The following is a 6,420-nucleotide window of genomic DNA, read 5'->3' on the forward strand; positions in this document are numbered from 1 at the left end:
TCTCTCTCTCTCTCTCTCTCTCTCTCTCTCTCCAGTCCCATTCAGCCTATCCATGGGTACGATTGGTTCCTCTGTACGATGAAACCAGGAACTGTACACACACACACACACACACACACACACACACACACACACACACACACACACACACACACACACACACACACACACACACACACACACACACACACACCTTAATTAACTGTAAATCTGGGTAAAGCAATGGCAGGTCTGTCATTGCCAATCAACCAGTCAGTCAGTCAGTCAGTCAAGTAATCAGCTAATCACCCAATCATCCAGTCAACCAGTCAGTCAGTTAGTCAGTCAGTCAGTCAGTCAACCAGTCAGTCAGTCAGTCAGTCAGTCAGCCAGCCAGCCAGCCAGTCAGTCAGTCAGTCAGTCAGTCAGTCAGTCAACCTTCCAACCAACCAATCAGCGAACCAGTCCTTCATTCATTCATTCACTCAGTCAGTCGGTCAATCAATCAATCACCGAACTAGCCAACCAACCAGTCAGTCAGTCAATCAGTCAGTCAGTCAGTCAGTCAGCGAATCAGAGCACCCATCATTTTATTATTTCCTTCATAACGTGGCTGTCCCCATGATGAAGCAATTACTCTGCTCTCTGGCAATCAACTCGCCTCCATATTGCCCCGGTCGTTACTGAAGAGGCCACGTATATGCGCACGTAATTAGCCCACGGTCATTTGACACCAATTAACACGCCAATTAACCCATTCTGTGCCAGGTCGTCATATTATATTTTATTACATTATTACATTTTATTCCTGCTGCTGTCTAGTTACTTTATTTAACTTGGCGGATGCTATTATGGGTAGGGTCGATTTTACCTCTTTTCCTTTCATATTTCCTAATGCCATAACTTAAATTTCTTCGGTATATGTACTCTAGGCAACGTATAAACCTGGGACAGCGTCAGTGCGTAGCAGAGGTCTAGCATTCTGTTCACTTGGCAATACTGAAATAATCACATGTTTGTAGGGTGGCACTGCAATGAATGGAGGTGCTAAGTATTTGTGTTTGTCTTTTCTACTCCTTGTGTGTCCAGGCATCTTGAAATGAATGGATCTTTACTCTTTCCCTTCGCTCAGCCTTGTGTATTCGTGTATCGGTAGAGGTGTAATTAGGAGAGTGTCATTAAGGATTACTAACGAAGGCAAATTAGCTGACTCTCTTCTGTGTCGTGGCGTTTCTTTTTTCTTACTACGCCAGACGATTTTATTTCACACACACACACACACACACACACACACACACACACACACACACACACACACACACACACACACACACACACACACACACACACACACACACACACACACACACTGCATCATCCACACCAACACCGCCAGCCACTACACAATAGATGGAGGTCAGTCTTCGTGTATTCTTCTCTCTTGTATCTTGAATTATTACACTCATGTATTTCTTATCCACACTTCCTTGCTGTATGTACGTATTGTATGTATGTATGTATGTATGTATGTATGTATGACGGTGACTGGCAGGGTACTCGTGATTAGATGTATATGTGTGTATGTATACTGTATATGTATGATTAAAGTACTTATGTTTGAGGTTGTATGTATGTATGTATGTATGTATGTATGTAGATACTTTTACTTCTTCAGCCCGAGGACGTCATTTATATTTTTCTTGTTACTTGTAGTGGAGAGGGACGCCTTCATGTGGTGGCACTACTACTACTACTACTACTACTACTACTATCCTAAAATTGGTCGTATTTTAAGATGCTTCGGGATCTTGCTTAGCATCTGTTCCATAGCGATTTATCCTATCCGTTAAACACCCATATGTTGTTCGTTATTGGTACAAACTATGTCGATATTAGAACGATATTAATGGCATACGAAAGAATGTTAGTGTGTTATGCAAAATAAATCGCTTAGGAAGGGGTACCACGATGCTTGTTATGCCACTTACATGACAGCTCTAAAATGTAAGAGCAGAGAGAGAGAGAGAGAGAGAGAGAGAGAATATCCAACACCACATTACGTTCATTAAGAATAAGAGTAAATTATGATCGTATTGCGGGAATAGAAGCAAGAACACACACACACACACACACACACACACACACACACACACACACACACACACACACACACACACACACACACACACACGTCTGTCTCTTTCCCCTCTTCATCCACCCCATTTGCTCTGTGGTATGACATGGTGATATAACTCTCTCTCTCTCTCTCTCTCTCTCTCTCTCTCTCTCTCTCTCTCTCTCTCTCTCTCTCTCTCTCTCTCTCTCCCTTCATCCCTACCCTACCCATTCTCCCATCATCTCTTTCTCCTTCCCACCCTCCCTCACTTTCCTTTCCTCTCTCTCTCTCTCTCTCTCTCTCCTGATCCCCTCCTCATCCCCAATCATCTCCTAACACCTCTACCACGTTATTAGCCAATCACTGCTGCTCTCTCTCTCTCTCTCTCTCTCTTTCTCTCTCTCGTGGGTTGCTAGGGTGAAGGAGGTGTTGACAAGGAGTAAGAGGGGAAGGTTTTTTTTTTTTTTTTTTTTTTTTTTTTTTTTTTTGTGCGGCGGGAACGCATGGTCGATAATTGCCCCTTCTGTATATGTGGGGTTTGGTGAGAGGGGTGAGAGAAGGAACTGTGTGTGTGTGTGTGTGTGTGTGTGTGTGTGTGTGTGTGTGTGTGTGTGTGTGTGTACTTAGGTGTGTACGTGTTTGTGTGAATAGGTGTATACGTATTTAGTCTACACTTACCTTTATTTAAAATGTATGTATATGTACAGTAAGCGACAGGAATAAAATAAATCGCAATAAAAGATACACTTATGCACAGATGGAAAATATATGAAACAGGAAAATATATACAAGATAAATATTTAGTATAACACACCTTGCTTCACGTAGGCCTATGGAGAGCACCAACCACAACTTCTTCCTTGATATTGAGTTTAGTCTGGATTTACACACACACACACACACACACACACACACACACACACACACACACACACACACACACACACACACACACATAATATCCTAACCTCGGTGTTCTATGCTTGATGGGACAGTGCAGGATTAGATGATGAATTGATGGATGGAATGGATGGGAATAGGGTGATGATGATGATGATGGTGATGGTTCCTACTATTACTACTACTACTACTACTGCTACCACTAATTATTATTATTATTATTATTATTATTATTATTATTATTATTTATTATTATTATTATTATTATTATTATTATTATTATTGTTATTCTCGTTTTCTTAGTCATCCACAAACGTCTCAGGTACAACATCTTAATCACCTGTGTATCTAATTACGGTCATTACCTTAAGCCCTATTACCGTGGCCAGCCAGGTGATTACTGTGAGTGACGCTCTGCCACACACATCACCTTAATTATCTTCATTACGACTGCACTCATCCCCTCATTTGCAGTAACACACACACACACACACACACACACACACACACACACACACACACACACACACACACACACACACACACACACACACACACACACACACACACACACACTTCCTCCCTCCTTCTGCCCTCATTAGAGTCTGTCTGTCTGTCTGTCTGTCTCTCTCTCTCTCTCTCTCTCTCTCTCTCTCTCTCTTCCTTCGCGTTTCCATCATCTTCTGTCACATTTCCTACTTCTTTTTTTTTTTTTTTTTTACTCATTCTCTCCTTATTCCCTTTGCCTCCTCCTCCTCCTCCTCCTCCTCCTCCTCCTCTGCCACACCTGCCTCTCCCTAATTAGGCAGGGATCTTCAGGTAATGCCAGGCTCAAGTGTGACGCAAGTAGCCAACCAAGGTACCAGGTAACTACACACTTACTCATACTAACAACACACTAACAACCCAATTAACACACTCTACCAACACCATACCTCACTAACAACGCAATTAACACACCCTACCAACACCATACCTCACTAACAACGCAATTAACACACCCTACCAACACCATACCTCACTGACAACCCTTTTAACACACTCTACCAACACCATACCTCACTAACAACGCAATTAACACACTCTACCAACACCTTACCTAACTTACAACCCTTTTAACACACCCTACCAACATCCTACCTCACTAACAACCCTTTTAACACACCCTACCAACACCATACCTCACTAACAACTCTTTTAACACACTCTAACAGCACCTCACTTCTTAACAACCCTATCTGAGCACCATGCAACTACACACTCACTCACCCTAACAGTACACCTCATTAACAACCCACTTAACAACCCAGTTAGCCTACTCCAACAGCACCACGTTCACTAATCACACCCTTAACGTACTAAAAACATCACATCTCACAAATTACCCAAGCAGCACATCCTATAACAGCACACTCTCACACCACACCTGAGAATCCTCCTAATAAACACACTCTACAGCACCACACCGTTCTGACCAGCCAGGTGTGTGTGTGTGTGTGTGTGTGTGTGTGTGTGTGTGTGTGTGTGTGTGTGTGTGTGTGTGTGTGTGTGTGTGTGTTATTTCCCAGTTGATTATATGTTTACATCACCCTAACTGGTAAATTATTTTCTTTATTGCGGGAAACATTTTTAGGCTTGTCAGTCACCTTAGTCACCTCTTGGCAGCACCACATTGAATGAGTGGATGGTTGGCGCCCCTTCCTCCCACAAACCAAAGTAATACTGCACCATACCCATTCTTAAGTATAAGTTAAATATTACCCATTGGGGAGGAATATTATTGAGTGAAGAATTTCCTTTTGGTCAGTGTGTAAAGGATTCGTCTCTTGAATACAGTGTCTTGATTGATTGATTGGCTGGCTGACTGACTGACTGAATGACCGACTGATTGATTGACTGACTGACTGACTGACTGACTGATTTGCTCTTCCTTCTTTCAATTTAACTCACCTGAAGAAAAACCCAGGGAAGGTGACAATCAAGACTAATCCATCTCGTCCAGTCCTTAGCAGTATAAAAAGCCTTAGATTATTATAAGATTATCCAAGACGTTATCAGATTGGAAGGGATAATAACCGGAAGGAGGAAGTGCTGTCCCTAATGGTCTCATCGGTAATATCGCACCTGATGACGATAGCGGTGGCCATAAGTATCGTCGCTAATACAGACATTGGAAGAGAGTTATGACCGTGAGAATAACTAACTGCGGATCGATAGATGACTGAGTAGAATGGTTGTGTGAGGTTGTGTTTTAAAAAGGAAATTGATGATGATGATGGTGATAATGATGATGATGATGATTATTATTATTATTATTAATCGTCATCGTCATCATCATCGTACTGAAATAAGTCATAGTTTAAATCCTCATCATTATCAGTATCATCATCATCATCATCATTATTATTATTATTATTATTATTATTATTATTATTATTATTATTATTTTGATAACTCTCCCAAGTGAATTATCAGAAATTAATATTGTTTCGTCTTATTTCTTTAATATTCACACTGTACTCCTTTCACCCTAACTTGGCCCAGATTTTCGTTCACTTTCAGCTTATTTCACGTACCCAATGATATAGAAAGTCAATACTACGGTTACACATCCTTTCCATAGAACTTCTTCGTGACTAGCATTATATTCTAGTGTTAATCTGCCTCTAGAACTCAGTCTTGAAGATGGAGAGAGGGCAATTTTAGGCCAGGTTGAAGTGAAAGGGGTATAGTTTGGTTAAGAAGTATTTTGTTGTTCTAAAAGTGAAGAGATAATGATAAAGAGGTGGAATTATAAAGAGTTTAACTTAGGATGGTTCGTGAATATGGGATTGGTGATTAAGGCATTCTTCATTGATATCTAAATTAACAGGTTCGGGTATACTCTCACACACACACACACACACACACACACACACACCTAATGATTATGGGCATCTTTCTTCTATATCTAGACTAGTAAAGTAGATAAAATGACACACACACACACACACACACACACACACACACACACACACACACACACACACACACACACACACACACACACACACACACACACACACACACACACACACACACACACACACACTCAAGTTGCGTGCGTCGAGTCCTGCTTTTACCTACGTCCTTGGGCGATGGCGTGAGAGTTATGGGTAATGTTGGGTTTGTTTCCGCCTTTTTTCCTTCTTCTGTTTTTTCCTGTTTTTCTTGTTTTCCTGTTTTTTCCTGTTTTTTTCGTTTTTTCACTCGTTTTTTTTTCTTTCGTGTTTTTCCATTTTGTATTTTGTTGCTTATTTTTCCTTCTGCTTTTTCTGTCATTAATTTTTTTCTTTTTCTTGTCTTTTTTTTAGTATTCTGTTTTCCTTTGTCTTTTTTTTTCTTTATTTTCTCATTTCTATCTTTCTTTTTCCTTGTTCACTTTT

Source organism: Coenobita brevimanus, chromosome 91 (genome assembly GCF_032717465.1).
Source record: "Coenobita brevimanus isolate Jiangsu-jjx chromosome 91, ASM3271746v2, whole genome shotgun sequence".
NCBI classification, from domain to species: Eukaryota; Metazoa; Arthropoda; class Malacostraca; order Decapoda; family Coenobitidae; genus Coenobita; species Coenobita brevimanus.